This window comes from Lemur catta, chromosome 13, assembly GCF_020740605.2.
Source record: "Lemur catta isolate mLemCat1 chromosome 13, mLemCat1.pri, whole genome shotgun sequence".
NCBI classification, from domain to species: Eukaryota; Metazoa; Chordata; class Mammalia; order Primates; family Lemuridae; genus Lemur; species Lemur catta.
In genome coordinates, this window is record NC_059140.1 from 6424160 (window position 1) to 6445359 (window position 21200).

General features: G+C 38.3%; 1 long non-coding RNA gene across 5 annotated transcripts; it reads right to left on the bottom strand.

Moving 5' to 3' along the window:
• Nucleotides 1–3722: 3722 nt before the first annotated feature.
• Nucleotides 3723–12587, bottom strand: LOC123649196. Of its 5 annotated transcripts, XR_006738902.1 has the most exons (6): nt 12094–12587; nt 11804–11958; nt 11249–11293; nt 8437–8516; nt 8108–8274; nt 3723–5617 (listed from the first exon to the last, which is right to left on the bottom strand). It is a non-coding gene; the product is annotated as an uncharacterized LOC123649196 (long non-coding RNA). The 5 variants fall into 5 exon arrangements; XR_006738901.1 differs by having other exon boundaries at nt 3723–5306; nt 11804–12587; XR_006738903.1 differs by having other exon boundaries at nt 3723–5467; nt 11804–12587.
• Nucleotides 12588–21200: the final 8613 nt, after the last annotated feature.

Below are 21200 nucleotides of genomic sequence, written 5' to 3' on the forward strand. Positions count from 1 at the left end.
AGCTATTTAACATATCAGTCACCTCACACACTTATTTTTTTGTGTAGTGTGAATGTTTAAAATCTACTCTCAGCAATCTCCATATGGACCTTACCTTAGTATTAACTGTAGTCACCCTGCTGTGCAGCAGATCACAAAGACCCATCCCTCTTCTGAGTTTGTCATCTGAACAATTTGATTAAGGAGGCAGGAAGGGCATATTTTGTCAAAATATTTTCTTCTACCTAGAACACCAGTTGCTGTCATCGGAGGGATTTGGAATGGACCCAAGGTCTCCCCCTGTCCCTAGGCTACAGGTGAAGAAAAAAGGGGCCCTGACAGCAGGGGCAGGTCTGTCTATAAAGGGAAGCATCACAATAACCCTGTGGTGTGACTCTATTAAACAATGCTGTCAAGGACTACGCCAAGGACAGAGTGCCCAGGGTAAAGTCTGAGGTGAGCTGAGAGCCACAACTTTATCACACACAGGTTTCCTCTTCCTCTGTTCACTGATCATACGGAACTCCCCATGAGCCCATAGGGGATGGGAGAGAGAAGACACTGTAGCAGGTCTGTGGACCATGGCATTTGGGCCACTTTTTCATGTAACTTACTTGTGCCTTCTGGGCACACTGGGACTCAATCGTGTGCACACCACTTTCATTTGATCATGGGGTGGTGCTCTGCAAGTACAACTTTATGGCTTGGTGGATCATATTACAGCCTGCACACAATGGACATCTGAAGTCGTGTGGCAAGTAGGTGGCCCATGGTTAACTGTTCAGTATCTACTAAGTCTGAGTAGCAGGGCAAGAGCTGTTTCTCTAAAGAGGGGTAGTTATCTGCAGGGGATGGCAGGGGTTTGTTCTAATATCCTGAGGGTCTTAGCTGCTCTTCACCTACAGGGGCCTGCTAAAGGCTGCAAACAGTATTCCTAAGTGTCACTGATACTTCAGACACAATTAGATTTGGTAGATCACATGACCTAAGTGGCAGAGCAGCTTGCATGGCAGCCTGGACCTGTAGCTGGGTCTTCTCTACTGGGCCTCACTCAAAACTAGCAGCATTTGGAGCCACTCAGTAAGTGGGCTGGAGTTACACACCCAAATGAAGAATATATTGCCTCCAAAATCCAAAAAGGCCCACTAGGTGTTGTGTCTCTTTTTCAATTGTAGGAGGGTTTAGATACAACCACCTATCCCTTACCCTAGAAGGCCTATCGCAGCACACCCCACACCACTGGACCACTAAAATTTTATTGAGGTAGAAGGTCTCTGAATTTTAGTCAGATTTCTTATCTACTTCCTGACACATAGATATCTTAACAACAAGATTAGCATAGTTTGTACATCTTGCACTCTAGGTCCAATCAGCATAATATTATCAATATTATGGTCTAGTGTAATATATTGTGTGAGAGAAAGGTGATTGAAGTCCCTGTGAACTAAATTATGACATAGGGCTGGAGAGTCGATATGTCCCTGAGGGAGGACAGTGAAGGCATATTGCTGCCCATCCCAGCTGAAAGCAAACTGCTTCTGATGGGCCTTATTGACAGGCATCAAGATAGACAGGTCAGCCAGATCAATAGCTGCAGACCAGGTACCAGCAATATGCTAATTTGCTCAAGAATTAAGCCACATCTATTACAGCAGTTGCAATTGGCATCACCATTTGGTTAAACCTAAAATAATCCACTGTTCTTCTCCAACACTCATCTAATTTTTTCACGGGACATAGAGAAAAGTTTAATGGGGATGCAGTGAGAATCACCACCCTGCATCTGTTAAGTCCTCGATGTCTTGGATAATGGCACTAATCTCTTCAATATCTCCAGGAATGTAACATTGCTTTTGCATCACTATTTTCCTAGGCAGAGGTAGTTCTAGTGGTATCCCCTTGGCCATTCCCATGATAATAGCTCTCACTCCACAGGTCAGGGCACAAATGTGGAAATTCTATCAACTGTTGGGTATGTCTATTCCGATTATGCATTCTGGAGCTGGGAAAATAACCACAGGTTGGGTTCTGGGACCCAACGGCCTCACCGTGAGATGGTCCTGAGCTAAAACTCCATTGATTATCTGCTCTCCATAAGTTCTTACTCTGACAAGTGATCACAGTGATATTTCGGGTTTTAGAAAATTAATGTCAGTTCACAGGCAGTGTCCAGTAGTCCCTAAGAGATCTGATTGTTTTCTTTTCCCCAATGCACAGTCACTCTGGTAAAAGAATATAGACCCCTTTGGAAGGCAGGTTAAAAAATTAACCATATAAATATTTGGCAGTGTAACAGGGTCCTTCTTCTAGGGGACCTGGCCTCACCATCATTTACAGGATTTTAAGTCTGTAAAACTGGATCAAGTCTGGGAAATGTTTAACGGACCATGATATTCTGCTTTTACTATTCATTGTACTTGTATTTACTCAGTCTAGCAGTTTGCATATAATTTCTGAATTTCTAAAAGAGCCTCAGCTCAGGTTCTTGTCACAGCCATTGATATTCTATTGCAGTTCTCTACTCATCATTTCTTGGCCCCCAAAATCCACAATCCTGCAGCCCCACTGCAGTGTTCAAGTGCTGTAGAGCTCACCCTGCCTTCTGCGGCTCCTGCCAGCCCAAGATCCACATGATGCCCCCATTGCCCATCTGTGCCCAAAGTCAGGCAAGACAAAAGCAGCCCTTTGGGCAGCCCACAGACAGGTTGACCATTTCAAATATATTCCTTTCTCCTTCTGTCCTGATACAGGGAACCAAGAATTGGTCACGTTCCTGCAGTCCACGCTGTGCTGTGCAAGGAAGGTGCTGGGGCAAGAGCCAGTAAAATCCCCATGGAATTTTCTACCACATTGAATGTGGCTTTTTTTTTATTGTACATTTGCCATTCATTGCAAGTTATTGTCTAGGTTATAGAGCTTCTATAAAGCTATTTTTCAATCAATTGTTTGTTTGAATGTTTCTGTAGGGAACGAAGCCTGGTGCTAACTAGTCTTCTGCCCAGATGATGTAGCTCTCAAAGTTATCCTTGCCTTGATGATGATGCCATTACAGTTTCCTAGCAATCAGGGAGTTGCAGCAGTATGTCTTCTATAAATTAATATCATTTATTTCATTTTGTGCCTTTATAAAACTAAACAGAACAGCTTTATCTGGAATAAGCCTCATAAAGTTCTGTTTTTATTTCATGTTTGCAACCTCTAAAAACTTTTTATATTGTGTCTATGTCATCATTATTAGTCTATTGATGCATTCCCTTTCTTCATATGCAAGTTTATTTCTATATTCTATATCTTCTTGAGCTTATTTTATTAGCTTGTGCCTATCTTGTAATTTGTTTATAATTTGTAGTATTCCAGGTTTGCATGGCAGTTGTTGGAGGAATCAGAAAAAATAGAGGAGAGAAGTGATGCTTTGGAGCAATCCATAAATGCTCTAAGCTCTAGAGTCCTCTATTTTAATATGGATAAAATTAATATATGTGCCATACCTACCATTCATATTTATTTTGTGAGACAAATGATACACAGTATTCAAAGTAAATTATGGAACAGTTCCATTTGACCTGGATTTCATCAAGGTGGCACAGTGAACCATTATCCTCTTTTGCCTCAATATGTAGGTAGAGAGAGAGCGAGAAAGAGAGAGAAATTTTTAGTAAGAAAATATACAATATAAGAATTTAAGTTAATAATTGTATCAACAGATACAAATTTTATTATAAAATTAATATTTACCAAGAAAATTTAATATATTAGGTACTATTTTAAGCCAACTGTACATATAACATATGAGTTACAATGTATAATACAAAAATTCATAAAAAAAGAAATTGAAATATCTATAATGTTAGATGACATTAAAGCAATCATAAAGATCAACTGTTTTGACATATGACAATAAATGAGCATAAAGGGTGTTAATAACTTTATTAGTAAGTTTTACTAGTTATGCAGATAAGCAAATAGCATTTTAAAACAGAGAGCACAGGGTACACATTATTTTCAAATACAAGAGGAAATGATTAGAAATGGAAATGTTTTTGGCCTAAGAATGCCTTTAGCTTCCTAGAAATGAAAATACTACAGGTCATATTTTCTAGGCACCATGAAATGAGAGTAGAAACTATCAATTGAAGAGTAACCAGTAAGATCTAACAGCATGCATATTTCAATTAAAATTCTTTTTAAAAACTGCTGAATTAAGTGAAAAATCCAAACCAATATTACCTTTTAGGTGTCAGAAAAATGCTAAGGAGGAATCATGGTGGCTGGAGTCAAAGAACCTGAACTCAGGTAACTAATTCTATCAATGACAAGTATTGTTACAGAAAAACTTCAATTATATGTATATACACCTACTTTTCACTAAAGTTAAGGAATGATACTAAAAACTTGTGCAAAACATAAGAAAACATTTCAATATGAAAGAAAAATAATCACACTGTACAAATATCAGTGCCATATGGTATAGTGAAGGAATGTGGAGTGATGAACCAAATCAGGATTTCTCATAAGACTCTTTTTTCACAAAATAGTTTTGTAAAGTATTTCATCTATGTGTACATTGTGCAAATTTTGCTTTTAAAAATACTACATATTCTAAAGGTCCTTGCAATGCACACAGCAAAAAATAATCAAGAAATGACAAGGATCCTTATAATGCCCCACAGAATTGAAACCCAAATATGGTAGCACAGGTGCCAACACTGTTTACATAGTTTAAACGTGTCATTCCACACATCTTAATTAAACCAGGTGGCAGAGCCTGTGCTACTTAAGTTAGTTAACTGACAGCAAAAGAATGTACTTTTTAGGCAATTATTTTCATAATCAATCTGTTAACAATTGAGGAACTTTTTGCCACATAATTTGGAAAACATTGATTATTCTTTTGTCAGAACTGAGTAGCACCAAAGGACTCACTGTGACATAGATGTTGACCACAAGCCTCTGGCTACCCAAGAGAACTGGGTCTTATGCCCATAACAGGGTGGAGGAGGATGAGATCATAAGGTCCACCCAGTACATGACCACAGAGAAAGTCACCACTAGCAGGACGGTGTGGGTGGCCCTTTTCTCTGGGCAGGCTCTTGGGGAGAGGCTGGTGCTGTGAATGTCCTGGTATTGCCTCTGCACAGGAGAATCTCATGTATGCACTTGAGAGCAGCATAATTCCTACAAAGGAGACATCGCTGGATACTGACAGAGTGACAGTCAAGCCCCTAATGATGTAGCTCACGGGTGAGAGGGAGCAGCACTATGTGAGAATCACCAGATTGGTCTGAGTCCCATCGGAAGATGACACAGCATAGATGATCAGGTTGCTACTGAAAGACAAATTGAGGAACCATAAAAAGAAGAAAATATAAAAAATGTCATTTGTTGATTTATTTTTAAACCTTGCCAGCCAGGAGGTGCTGGGGCTGATGGTGAAGGCCTGGGCATGCTCAGGAGGCAGGTGGTGCAGATGGAGAGGCCCCTCATCACCCTGCTCGGGGAGAGCAAAGCCTTACATTTGAAGTCATTCCCAAAATGCAGGGACTCAAACAGTTCCAGAGACACCAAAATAACTTCAGTGACGAGGTTCACTATGTGGACAAAGGCCAAGTGACTTGTGGTCACATCAGTGGGCTTAGGCCTGCGTTCAAGACGGAGTTTGAAGATGCACAAGAGAAGGCCGGGCGCGGTGGCTCACGCCTGTAATCCTAGCCCTCTGGGAGGCCGAGGCGGGTGGATCGCTCGAGGTCAGGAGTTCGAGACCAGCCTGAGTGAGACCCCGTCTCTACTAAAAATCGACATAAACTATCTGGACAACTAAAAATATATATACAAAAAATTAGCCGGGCATGGTGGCACATGCCTGTAGTCCCAGCTACTCGGGAGGCTGAGGCAGTAGGATCGCTTAAGCCCAGGAGTTTGAGGTTGCTGTGAGCTAGGCTGATGCCATGGCACTCACTCTAGCCCGGGCAACAAAGTGACACTCTGTCTCAAAAAAAAAAAAAAAAAAAAAGAAGATGCACAAGAGAAAAAGGAAAGTATTTGCTGAGATTCCAGTGCCAGCTTGGAAAAAAAAAGCCTTTTTAAATGGTAACATAAGTGAAAAATTTGCTCATTTTAATGTCAGAGAAGAAAGATTTTTTATCTGAAAAACAAGATAAAACACACCCTCCATGCCATTTTTTCATATACAAGATTATTACCGCTCATATCATTTCTATTTAATACAATTATCCTTGAGTAACATTGACTAGTTTATAGAAAATTTTAAATAACCAGCCTCTCTGTATTATTTTCTCTGTTATATACACCTAACATCATCTCAAGCACAACCAAACCTGGGTAGGTGTCCATTATCTGTGCTCCTATGGTACCTAGACCTCACTCCTTAGAAGCACTAATAATATTATACTTTTCTTTATTAAAAATTCAGCACATAAAAATTGGTGTCTACACAGAAGAGCTGAAGTAAATTCATGTCAATAGAAAAAGAATCATCAAATATATCAATTGCAAAATAAATTCTTATGTTCATCATAAGGGGTTTTTTAACATTCTCATTTATTGCCTACAACTTCTGCTATGGAGATATTATGGAGTTTGGTTAACAGTTTGAAGAAATTTCATCATTCCGACAGAAAGAAGAAAGGATTTCATTAAGGATTCCATTTCTAAAAATGCTTCTCATAAGATGTGACAATATTCTAGTCCTGAGTTAGTTCTCTCTTGCTGCTGTAACAAATTATCACAAACTTAGAGGATTCAAACAACATATATTTATTGTATTGCATATCTGGAGGTCAAAATATCAAAAAGGGTCCCACTAGGCTAAATTAAGGCGTCAGCAGAATTTGAGTTCCTTTCTGGAGGCTCTGGGTGAGTATGTATTTTCTTGGTTTGTTTGATTGTTTTTGGATTTTCCCAAGCTTTTAGAGGCTGCCTGCAGTCCTTGATCTTGTCTTCCTACCTCCTGCAAAGCCAGCAATAGCTGGTCATATTGTCCTCACATTGCATCATTGTGGACACTGAGTCTCTCACCTCCTGATCACACATTTAAAGGCCCCGGTGATTACATTGGGCCCATGTGAATAACCCAAGGTAATCTCCTTATCTTAAACTCAGCTGATCAGCACCCCTGATTTTATCTGAAATCTTAATTCTCCCCTGTCACATTGCCTACTATATTCACAGAAGCTCAAAACTGGAAGAAGGAATTAGGATGTGGACATGTTTGTGAACCATTATTCTGCCAACCACAAGTACCTTTAACAATATTTCCTCATAATTTTCTTGCTCTTCCCAGTCTATTTTCTATTCTAGATAATTCTTACAGAGACTTTCTAGACTCTGGAGGAAATCACTGACATCTATCTCTCAATTATATGAGGGATAATCCACACAATTCTCCGCTTTACATCATCTAAAAAGTAGGATCAAAATAATCACATGGTGCTTCTTTCTTGAAGCTTCATCACTACATGTGGCAAATTTTATTATGATGTATTCATTTTCTATTAATACAAATTTTTTTTCAATCCAGGTTTTAATGAACCCAATATTGGAAATCCCCACCTGTCTTTAGATTTCACTTCTGAGGTTAATGAGTGTTTTTATTTAAAGGTAATTTACAGCTTTGTAGCCCCAACATATAAATTTGGGAAGCAGTGCAGAACTGTTGACAGTTATTGTTCTTGGCTTATATTCAGAAATGTATGGTTGAGGTAGAACATTGTTCTAAAACAACTAAATATGTATGCGTTTATAAATAAAGGAAAATTTATGCAGTGATTGTTACTTTCTATCAAAGCTTCATATATCCAAGGAACACATTTATCTCAACATCCAGAACCAAAAATAGTTCTTACTAACATACATCTCACCCTCAGCACATTTGTTTTCTGCAGTCAGGCTGAACCCAGGAGAAGCACCAGGATAATATTGTTTTATGGGGATAATGATCTCTACTTCTTAGGGGTGACATTCCAGTATCAGTAAAACAATATTTGGGCAATGGTCACTAATGTATATATAATTATTTTGTAACTATATATCTGAAATCATATTGCTAATATACAGTGCATATTACAAGCCATGTAACAGAAAGATAAAATTATTAGATAATGACACATACATACAAATTTTATTTTCTTATGTCTCCTCAAGGGGTATCTGACCCACTTCCTCTGTGGCATGTTCCCCCTCTGAAACTGACTGTCGCATCCTGCAAAAGATTCGGAGACTCTTGAGGGTGTTGGGCAGAGTCTGGACAGGAAAGGTCCATGGTCCCACAGATGAGGACTGCCAGGTAAAATATGAAAAAGTCAAATAGAAAATTCATATGGTTAATAAGTTTATTATAAATATGTCTTAAATGTTGCATGCCAATATTGTATAGAGTTATGCCATTATTGAATACTTATACAATGAAATTATCTTTGTTTATCTAAAATTAAAACCTACCTGTGTCTATTATTATTTGCTTAAACTGGCTTTCCTATCATGGGAGAATCAGAGGCTTTGCAATAATATGGTACAGAACTCTGGGAAAGGAAATAGAAAAAAATTTATAGAAGCCATAAATACTGGTCAGAATATAAAGAAGAATTGGATTCTAACTTATTCATTAAAATCTGACAAGTGTGAATGCAACTCTCAGCACTCACAGTGAAATGAGTTCACCAAGCTGCCCTCGGGCTGACAGTGAAGCCCTTAGCACACTCAGGGGACAAAGCATGCAGATCAAGTTCATCCTCACTCTACTGGATTCTACCTTATGCTATTTTAAATATAGCATATACTCAAAGTATATAACCATGGGCAATCCTTGCGAAACAGCACCATTTACTGGAGCAGGTTCAAAAGACTGACTGTAAAGTCTGTGGGCTTGTATCAGTCATCTCTAGAGAGAGTGTAATAAAAAGCAGCCATCTACAAAAATCCAAATTTTATTTTGGGAGAAAACAAATATGAGGAAAATGAGGTTTGGTAAAATACATTTACTCACCTTTATAATAATATCTAATTTTAAAAGTATTGTTTTATAAGTGAAACAATATTCTATAGAGATCTTTTTACTGTACCTAGTTTAGATGGTACTACGTAAGCTAATCACAAAATAATACATTTTTTTATATTAACAAAGAATGTCATTTTTGTCATCAGTTTTATCATAGTCTAGAAAAAGCATTGCAAACCTATGATTCATTTTAGACAGCATAAAGCTAACATGAGACTTGCAGGTGTAAAGATACGAGAGTTTAGTTTGGCTCAGTATAACAGCTGGTAAGCTATGAAATGCAGCAGATAATTTCATGTAAGAAAACACGTTTCCTTCCATCTAGACCAGTTTGTAGAGAAATACATCTGTTAAATGTACAAATGTCAAAAGAACACATATGAGCAGCATAAGATATCCTTGAATAACTGAAAGAAAACTGCTACCCTTTGGAAATTGAACTTAGCGGAGGATGTATGGGGAAAAAATACCAGCTGATGTGGATATTCACAATCAGAAGACCTTCGATTCTCTCCTGAGAAAAAGCAAAGGCAGGAGAAGAGTCACTGCAGATGTAAATGTCAGAAAGGCTATGGAGAATTTGATCAAAAATCATGTGCTAGGGATTTTGAAAAACTATAAAAGGGATGTTTTGAGTGAATTTGTCTCACCACTGGAACCAATCAAATATGAGCAAACATAACAGTTTTTCAAAAGGCTTACTTACAAAGTCTTTTACCATCATATTACTCTGCATCACAGTAACCTGAAGCTGAGAATGACAACAATGGTCTCAAATTAGTGAGTTTCAAGGACAATGAAGAATGTGCCCTGTCTTGCAAGTAGCCTATCAGGATCAGTGGAGGTCAGTCCCCTCCACCCTCCTCTTCCTAAATACACAGAACGCAGGGCTTTTAACAATTGCTTTTAAGACAATCTCAAATTCTCTGATGTTCGGAAATATAAAACATGATTTTCTATTGGTCCATGTTTTTTAATTTTTTTATTTCAGAATATTAAGGGGCTACAAATGTTTTTGTTACATGGGTAGCTTTTTAATGCTAAAGTCAGGGCTATTAATGTGCCCATCACCTAAATAGTGTTCATTGTACATCTTAGGTAGGTTTTTACCACCCCCCCTTGTGGATTTCCAATGACTTTTACTTCTTTCTGTGCACATGTGTGCCCATCAATTATTTCCAGATTATTAGAGAGTACATGTGGTGATCCATGGGGTTTTGATGACTTCATGGGCCACAAATGAATAATCACCATTATCATTTTATTTTTCCTTTCCATTTTAACCTATCTTGGTTCTGCTCTCCCTGGTTTTCATTTTAAAGGCACTTAGACACTAGAAGATATTATTTCTACTAAGTCTAATAAACTTTAAAGAGATACTGGACATCAATAAGTAATTAAATTGAAATTTATTGAGAATGTTCAAGAATCATGTCTTTATGAGCAAATCACAACTTGAAGCATTCTGAGGAAATAAGAGTACTAACTTTAGAGGATATTTTTATAATAAAGGAATGTGATTTCCTTCAAATTTTGGCAATTCTGTTAATCTCATGATTAAACAAATATCTCCATCTAATACATATTGTTATAAATTTTAGTTTATTTAGATAACTTAGATACAAAATCTAATTTTGTTTTAAGAATATATTTGAAGGCATGCTGTATGTTACCCTCTTTTATCAAAGTTAGTAATTAATCCTACAAAAAATTGATAAATATTAAATGGTGATATTTCTTGATAGTTTTGTGATAATCATAAAATAAATTCATTTATAATCAATTTCTATGATGCAATAAAAGAAAACAATCATGATCATATGCTAAAATGTCATTACTGTAAAATGTTTAAAAAATATGTTCTATTATAATTTTAAACAATTCTACCATATTTGTAGAATTATAAAGTACAACCAAAATAGGAGAAATTCTGAATTTGTTCAGATTTAGTGTGTTTAAAACGTAAAATTTTACCTAATATACATACAGTAAGTTAAATGAGAAAAAAACGGGTTAAAAAATCAAATACATTTCAAATTCAAAGTCAACATAAAATTGTAAATGTCATTCAACAAAACTATACATTATGGTCTCACATTTTGCATAAAATTGATCTTTCCATCTGGAAAAATGTATTTAGTTGTGATTCACTGAGATATACGACTGAGTGCAAGAGAAGAAAATATTCATGATACTTTATTGAGAAAATCATATCTCATCCCACCACCAACTCAGAGTATAGTACATGTAACTTACCCATTAATTCTACAAAGATCTAGTGAATGTCAGGAAGTGATATTTCTAGATAGTTTTATGGAAATGAAAAAAAAGTATATTAGCAATTAGCAAAGAAAAAAACAAAATAATCTTTATTGTCATCTGATGAAATCTAACTTATGTAATTGTTTAAAAAAATCTCATTTTATTGCATAATTTTGGTTATAAAATATTCTAAATATACTAAAATGTCTCATACTTAAAGGAACAAAAAAGTATAACTAAGTGATTTTGAGTTCCTTTAGATTTCTTGTATTTTAACAGATAAAATTTTACCTAAGTATATGCAGTAAATTAAATTAATAAACTAGGTAAATAAAGTGAAACACAGTTGCAGTTCAAGTATATCCTAAAATTACAAATGCCCTTTAAAAATATATAAATTTATGGCTTCATATGATCCATGAAATATTTCTTTTTATCTGGAAATGTCTACTGTATGCAGCCACAATTCTTTGAGGTATGACTGAAATTATAAGAAGTGAATTCTCTCACTACTTCACTGGGACAATCCTGCCTCATCCCACCACCCACCTGAGTCTTGAGCGCTGACGGTTAATGATGCTGAATAATAGACACTGACGCAGCTGAGTCTTTAGAGTGAGCCTCTGTGTATGAGATGAGGACCCTAAGACACAGTTATGAGGAAGTGGTGCCAATCAGCTCATCTCCCAACAGGACCATGTCACCTGAAAAAGCAGGACAACCAGGCCTTGGGATTGTTAGGAAGGGAAACCAAAAAGGGAGAAACAACTTAACCTCATTACTAGAAAACAACAAGTGAGGAGCAGCTGCCTTGCAAACTTTTCCATGTGTGAGCTCACCTTTCTGGTCCCTTTGGCCTGCTGGGTTGTACTGCATCAGTCCTATCAACAAAGTAGAAGCCTCCAACTAATGTTAACTTCAAAATTCAGTAGATTCCATATTAAATTTCTCAATGTATCTCCACTGGTGCACGTGATTCCTGGTGGTCTTCACACATATCCCCAGTGGTCCCTGGTATTCAGGGTCACAATTAGACTACAAACAACTTTGAGAGAATTAGGACAGTATCCTCTCTGCCAGACCTCCAGAGGACACAGCTCTGAGCCCGGGCACCTGTCATGGGGAGCAGAAGGTAGGACAGTTATTGCTTGGAAGTATTTGGCAGTTGCATTTAGTGTGGGCAGAAAGGACAGCTCCATTCCAAGCAGCACTGATGAATGGGGTACGCACTGTCCTTCTCCATGTATCTTTGTCATCAAATATCAGGCTCCAGTGGGGGTGTGTTCTTCACCCCATCCCTCAGTCTCCTCTACTGTTTCTACTCACAGCGTGTTTTATTTCACACACCCAGCATTTGAGCACCCACTCACTGGCAACTGCCAAAGGTTTTGTTCCCTTGACACTCACCATCCACGTTTGTTATAACTAACTCTAACCTTAGCCTTAGTGGTGATTCTGATGGCTACATTTGTGATCCTCTTTCTTAATCAAATACCAGCTGATGTTAAAATGGTGACTTTTCTTTCTATAAACCTGTGGATTGTAGCACAGGGCACCAGCTTAGCCTGTTTGGGTTGGGCATGGTGTGCTCTCATGTGTCATCCTTGATTCTCTAGAAAACAAGCTCTTTGGCCTCAGTCAAGACCTCCCCTGCCCCCAGACATCCACTCTCTGCAAATACAATCCTGCCTGTTCTCTCCACCCCATCCAATCTATCATCAGCTGCCTTTTTGAAAGTATTTCTTCTTTTCAAACTTCTGTGTTTGGAGCTCAAACAAAATGTAAACTAAGGATTATGTGCACAGCAAAGCTATCTATCAAAAATAAAGACATTTCAAATAGAGAGAAACTGAGAAAATTTACTGCTAGTTTCTTTACCTTTTATTTAATTTTTAGCAAGGCCTGTAATACATTATAAGAAATGTTAAAGCAAATTAAAATAAAAACCAGGCCTGAAGGATTCCTGAGCAAACAAAACAAACTAGGCCTTAAAAATAACTTTAACCTTGCTTAAACTGCAAACATAAGTGAAATTTAACTTGAGTCATTTCTGGTGAATGTTGTATTAGGAAAATATAAAACTTACCCTCAGCCAATCATAAGCAGCCAACCCTCATATGGCTATGTGACTAGCGACTAACTAAAAAGGTAAACTAAGAAAGGTAATTTTATAACTCAACCAATCAAATGATTTATTTTGCTGTTGTATGCACCTAAAAACATGTGTCTCTACACCATCATAGCAGTAAATTTCTTAGTTTGCTGTTTCCCAATTCATTCATGGAAAATAAATTCCTTATAATTTTATTGTGGCTCACATTAAAGAAAGTTCTTTAGTCAAAAGCAAGTGAACATAGAGAGTAAACCGAAATCACTGAAAAAGACAAACAGCACCAATAAAGAAAATCTGTAGCTCTAAAAGGCAGTATAAATGCATAATTCTTTCATTTTTCTTCATTTTTTTTAGTTTTATATCCTGCTTTACCTTCCTGATTAAAACATAAGATATAAATTGTAATATATTTCAACTCATAAAGAAATGTAAGTACATAGACAATAAAAATCCCCAGAAATTCAACAAATGTTAACTGTTTATATACATGCACTTAGAGCTTTGATTAAATACATGCAATATACATGTACATTTACTTATGTACATAGATGATCTTTAAAAATAAAAATGGAATGACACTGTATCTATTCATCTGCAACATTTCTATTTATACCATATCCCAGCATTCTTCATGCTCACATGTACACGTGTGCCTGGCTCTCTGAGTGGCATCACTGTCATAGCTAATGGTACACTCACAGAGTGGGAACTTCCTGTGAACCAGGGGCAGGAGGGAGCATTCTGCCCTAGGTCTCTGGTTTCATAAGGAGGAATTCTCCCTAAAGTGCTCTAGCCTCTTGCCAGACCTATTTTTGCTTCCCAAAAGGTGGAATGCATTGGCAGAATGAAATGCTTGGGGAATCATGAGGAATTGGAGCCCACCTTCTCCCAGCCTCCTGAGCGCCAGCTGTTTCAGGGCCCCCATTCTGCTCTGCTCCTCTGTGCCCGGAGGTGTATGTGGGGCAGCCCATGGGGAGAGATTGCAGCATCCAGGGCTGCCTCGGGGTGGCCCTGACATCTCACTGGCAGTGGGTCTGAGGAAGCCCAATGTCACTCACACCTAGCCTTTGCCCAGTGCTGAGGTGACCATTTGCTCTTCAGGAACCTTAGTTCTTGGCCTCGACTGGCTCAGAATTAGGGAAAACACAGGGAGACACTGTTTATCAGGCCCCAATACCTCAGCCTGGCACAGCCCCGAGTAACAGCCTCACGTTATCTCACCTGCTCCTCCAACCTTAGGAGGTAGGTGTTATCCTGCTATTTATTCTACAGAGGAGGAAAGGGAGACAAAGAGACAAAGCAAATTCCCCAAGGTCACTGAACCGGTAAGGGGCAAATCTGAGGTCCAAACCCAAGTCCATGTACCCTCAGTGCTCATTTTCCTATCATGAAAGATTGATTTTCCGAAGTGTGATCTGTCACTTTTATAGCGTATTGCCATTTGGAGAGCAGCTGGGATTAGGGATCATAAAAGTAAGCTTATATTTGAGCTTTGCCATTTTATTTAATTTAAAAAGGGAGTGGGGTAGAGATGTTGGATTTTTGTTTTGAAAGTCAGTGATACTTTCTGATTTTGATTTTTAAGATGACTATTATGTGACCTAGACAAACTTGTGTCTGTTTGCAGGAATATAGGTTAAAACATGTTCATGTCTCTGATTATTTTATATTTCTTAACATTAGATGAAGTTTTAAAAACTGAACATACCTTGCTCTGAAGAAATATTTAGCTGAGGACTAGTAATCTTTCAGTTTCAGCTTAGGTCTTTTTTCTTCTGTGAATTCCAATAAACTTACAGTAATAATTTTTCATTTAAAGAAACTCAAGTGAAATGAAGAAAATGAAGTAATGCCAGACTGTGGCTCCACAACATACCAGGCCAGCATGGACCCCTCTCCTGTTATACCCTACACAGTTTGCTGGATAAAATGTCACTTGAAATCGATTTCACAGTTTCGAGGGAGATGAGGCGATCCTTGGTGTTAGAAGTGAGATGGTAGCTTCCCCTGGGCATGGGGACCTGTGAGGAGAGATGGCTCTGGGGTAGAAGGATCCTGCAAGGCCCTAGAAGCTCAGGTTTCACAACTTACTGGGAAAGGAATGTCAGGGCCTCAGGCTCTCAGTTAGGCAGAGTCACTGCCTGTTTTTCATAGCCCAAGGAAAGAAAGTAGGTTTGCTAAGTACCACTCCATGAAGCTCCTCAGGAATAAGGCCTCGGATTTGCCCCCGATGAACTGCCTGGGGAGAGACACTGAGGACAGAGAGGCAGCCTCATGGAGGTAGCTGTGATAATGGTCAGGGAAGGGGCTCACCCAGGCCTGGCCTATGACACTGTGTAGAGCTGGCCATGCTAAGAGAACACCATGGCACATGGATGCCTGCCAGGCCCTCTGGGTGAATATCATCCTGGCTCTGCAGCTGGCAATGCACTGCTCACCCAGGGCTTGGATAGAGTTTGCTACTCCCAGAGGCCAGCGACCACTATGTCCAGGTGCCCTGAGCCACAGACCAGACCTCACAGGCCCACTGGCAAAGTCACTGAGGCTGCCCACATGCACCAGCCTGTGCTTTTTATTTCTTACATTACGTTATTTTATAAAGTAATTAAATAAAATATGTATGTAATTAAATTACTGGGTCTATAAACACAGAAACACGCTATATTTTTTCACTCACTTTATAAAGTGGTTGGGAGATCAAAGCTGTACGGACTTCAAGAAATGGCTTCACAGAAAGAAATGAAAGGAGCAAGAAATGGGAAATTACAACATTAATATCATGAGAAATGTAAATGTATAGTTGGTCTACTTTCCTCTCAGCTTCCTTAAAAGGAATAATGTTATATAATGAGATAAGCAAATCAGTGTATGTTTGAGTTTATAACATATATCAATAAAATAACTATACCATTCATACCATGAAAGGGGGGACAAAAAATAGAGGTACAGAGAAATAGCATTTCTATAATTCATTGGAATTATGTTAATTAATATTGATCTGAAGCAGATTCTGAGGAGTTAAATATAAATGATAAGCAGTAGAGCAACCAATAAATAATTCAAAAAATTTAAAGAGGCCGGGTGCGGTGGCTCACGCCTGTAATCCTAGCCCTCTGGGAGGCCAAGACGGGTGGACCACTCGAGGTCAGGAGTTCGAGACCAGCCTGAGCGAGACCCCGTCTCTACTAAAAATAGAAATAAAAATTATCTGGCCAAATAAAAATATATATAGAAAAAATTAGCCAGGCATGGTGGCCCATGCCGGTAGTCCCAGCTACTCGGGAGGCTGAGGCAGGAGGATCGCTTAAGCCCAGGAGTTTGAGGTTGCTGTGAGCTAGGCTGATGCCACGGCACTCTAGCCTGGGCAACAGAGTGAAACTCTGTATCAAAAAAAAAAAAAAATGTGAAGCCTAATTAATATGAAGACAACATACCAAAAAACTATGAAATTCTGTAAAATAGTGATTAGAGGGAAATTTATATCAGTAAATGCTTACAGTAAAAAAGAGAAAAAATTAGCAACAGGCTAATATTTATTGAAAACATTTAAAAGCAAATGAACTATCTGCATGATCTAAGACAAAGGATACCAGTTGGGACAAACAATGCGCACACTGAATAGCCTAAGTGGAAAGACTAGGGAATCAGATGCTTTGAGGATTAGGGCTTTGAAACACATCCACCCATTCCTGGGAATCTAGAGATCCATGTCAATGTTCAGGATGGGGTGCACTCTTAGGAAAGACCTAGAAGGTGAGGGACGGATCACTACTAGACCTGCCTTAAAAGAAATGCTAATGTGATTTCTATATTTGAAAAGAAAGGATGATAATAAAAACAAAAGCACATGAATATGAAAATATATATATATATCACTGTTAAAGGTAAATATATAGACAGATACAGAGTAATGTACTGCTGTGACTGTGGTGTGTAAATCACTGTAAACAGTATAAAATTTAAAAGAATATAGTATTCAGAGTAACTATAGCCTTAATAATTTGTTAATGGATACATAATAAAAACTGAATTCTGACATAATTACCATAACATGTGTGAGGAAAGTAAAAGTGAGGTTTATGTGTATTATCAAAGGTAAGTTATCAGCTTAAAACTATTATTAACTACAAGAACTTTTATGCAAGTCTCATGGTAAGCACAAAGAAAAACCTTCAATAGATGTAAAAAAGATAAAGGGAAATGAATATGACTATCACTAAAAAAACAAAAAAAAAATCAAATCACAAAGGAAAATAGAAAGCAGCAAAAGAGGACCAAAAAAAAAAAAATGCAAAACAGAAAGCTACTAACAAAGTGGCAATAGGAAGTCTTTAACTATAATTACTTTGGATGTATATAGATTAAACTCACCAATCCAAAGATATAGAGTGTCTGAATAGATAGAAAATAAAGATATGACTACATGCAGTATACAAGAAACTCACTTTAGATCTAGGATAAAAAAATCTACCTTCAAGGAAATTAAAATCCCTGAAAGTGAGAGACCACAAGACCCATGTATTACACATTTCTGTCTTCTCACATCTTCAGGAAAAGGGAATATGACCCAGAAGTGGGACTTCATTTAGAAAACTTTCAGTTAAGAAAATTTTATTCCAGTAGACAATCCCCAACAATCACATCCCCAGTCATACAGCAATCAGGTACTGCTGACAACTTGCATCTGTCCCTCCTTTAATTACACTCAACCAACAGACAACCTCATGTTGCTTTCTATAGAGGTCACTTTTCTTACTATATCTGTATTTTTTTTCCAGTCCTAAACCTATATGCTCTAAATGCTATTGAGCTTTTGATAAGTTTTAAAATGTTTTTCTTAGATCCAGATACCGTAAGAGTACAAAGAAATTCAGAACCATCACTCACATTTCCTTCCTTGACAAATCATACTATTAAATATTGCGTAGATGTGAATAAAATGTGTGACTACCATGCAACTCAATAACAATGCTGTCACTTACCTTAGTATGAATTTTAACCTTGGCTTTTTATGGTATTTTTAATACGAAAATGTAAAAACAAACAAAATAATATTTCAATACTGTACCTTTATGCAAATGACTTTTTCATACATGCTGTGACCTACCTAATGTAAAAACTGATTCAGCTTCACTGTACTCTTTTTCTCTGTACTGAAAACTGCTTTAGATACCAAGACAATTTGGTTTAAACCCTCAAAAGTAAAAAAGTATATATATACACACTTCCACTGCTCTTTCTCCACATTCTTGGTTGTGATTCTCTGTGCAATGTTGGTAGATCAGGGAGGTGGTGTATAATTTGTACAAAATAACTTCAGCCAGGGTGAGGCTTTAGAAAGTGTATCTAAAGAAGCAATTTGTCGGCCGGGCGCGGTGGCTCACGCCTGTAATCCTAACACTCTAGAAGGCCGAGGTGGGTGGATCGCTCAAGGTCAGGAGTTCGAGACCAGCCTGAGCAAGAGCGAGACCCCGTCTCTACTAAAAAAAAAAAACAGAAAGAAATTATCTGGCCAACTAAAATATATATAGAAAAAATTAGCCGGGCATGGTGGCACATGCCTGTAGTCCCAGCTACTCGGGAGGCTGAGGCAGTAGGATCGCTGAAGCCCAGGAGTTGGAGGTTGCTGTGAGCTAGGCTGACACCACAGCACTCACTCTAGCCTGGGCAACAAAGCGAGACTCTGTCTCAAAAAAAAACCAACCAAACAAACAAAAAAAAACAAGCAATTTGTCAAAACACACCATAATTTTTCCCATCATGTCTCTTTAAGCAGCCCAATTAGCTAAGTGACCCTGTGAAGCATTTGTTCACAGAAAAAAATGGGCCATTTCCTAAGCTAGTAGATAGAATAGCAGCAGACAAAAGACATTCTTTTTTTTTTTGTTTATTTGCCATAGTCAACAGCTTTAGTAAGCTAGCTAAAAAATGACAGTTTTTTTCCAAAAAGGATTACTGCCTAAAAATAATTTAATAGAAAATATCCAAGGAATGACTGCTATTATTTTGAATATGACATCCAGTTATTTTCCATGAGTTGAATTTGGCCACTGTCAGACAACTTGCTGATGCATGAAAAACTATCAACTGCCATAGTTTACATACATTTTACTTTACACGTGTTGCTTCTTGAAACCTCCAACAGATGAAGCTCTAACAAACACAACTTTTAATTTCTGAACACTCTTCCAATAAGATTTATAAAGTTTATATACAGGATTGTCCTTTGTATTCCTGATCTACTTCATTAAAATTTGATCTCCAAAGGGTGTGTTAGTTAGCTGTCCAGGTTGCTAAGGTTACGATGAATGCATTGCTTCTTTTGGTGGTAAAGAATGGTATTTTAAAATAATTGCTACTACATAAATTTTCCAAGCACGGCCCCAATTTGAAATATTAAATTACTCAAGAACTAAGATTGATATGCCGCCACTGTGCGAGAGTTTATTTTATCATTCCAATGACTACAGGGAGTTTTCAATAGTATTTATTTTACGGAAACTAAAGTTGAATAAAATAACTGACTTATAAACAAATCATACCAAAGGACCATTATTTACCAGAGATATCAGTACTTCCTAGAAAAAAATATTCACTTCCTCTAATTGAAATCTTTCTGAAGTTACCTTAATTTCAGATAGAATTTAAAATTTCCCCAAAACTAATAAAAGTACGTTCAAATTGACCGACAGCATCTGTTAGAGCTGGTTTCCCTCGGCCCCAGGAAGAGAGAGACAGAGTCACCATGGCTGCAAAAGGCAAAGGAGTTTCCTAGCTAGCTCGAGCTAGGGTCCAAGTCCCAGAGCACCAAGGCAGTGGCCTCTCCACGAGCTAGGACCCCGCCCTGGGGTAAAGGTTAAAAGCTTTTATACTTTTTTGCATGCTAGTTTGCACACAACACGCTAGTCTGCACAGGACACACTGGGCACTCCATCTCTCCTCCCCCCTTAGTTCATTTGCTCCTTCAAAAGTGGCTGATCCTGTTGGCTCCTGATTGGTTGGCTCCAAGCCTCGGGCTTTTCCCGGGAGCCAGTTGTGGTCAGCCTCATTTCGGGGAAAGGGCAGCATCATTTCAGGAAACCGAAACTTAGGCCTACTCCAGGAAGTTCGGCCTGTCATGGAGTCACTCCCACTCTTATACCTGTTTCTCACTGCGATCAACTATATTTATCAAACAACCAAAAGCAAGCACGGTCACAGAAGCAAGTAGCATCAGTTAGAATCAAAGAGAGCACAATTCATCACACACACACATTTTCCTACTATCAATTCCTGTTCTTCACATCATGGTGTTAGAACCGGTTCCCCATTCGGCCCCAGGAACAGAGTGGCAGAGTCCAAGGCTGCAAAAGGCAAAGGAGTTTATTGGCTGCCTCGAGCCAGGGTCCAAGTCCCAGAGCACCAACGCAGTGGTCTCTTTACAAACTAGGACCCCGCCCTGGGGTAAAAACTAAGCTTTTATGCTTTTCAGTAGGTTACATTCGCTGTGCACACCATTCCCCCTCCCCTCTTAGTTCATTTGCTCCTTCAAAGGTGGCTTGATCCTTGATCCTTGTCTCCTGATTGCTTGGCTCCAAGGTGCTTCACGTCCCAATACTTTTCTAGCTGTTTTGTAGAGTCACTGGGCAGGAAGAGGAGGACCCGTCCCGGGAACTCGTGATTAGGCCCACCCGTCTTGGGGAAACCGAAACTTAGGCCTGTGTCAGGAGATTTAGCCTGTCATGGAGTCACTCCTGCTCCCCCTTTTGCCCTTCAAGAATACTCTTTACTTCTTCAGATCATATCACTCAATCCACTCTGATTTTCCAGCAAGAAAATAAGAATCTTACACTC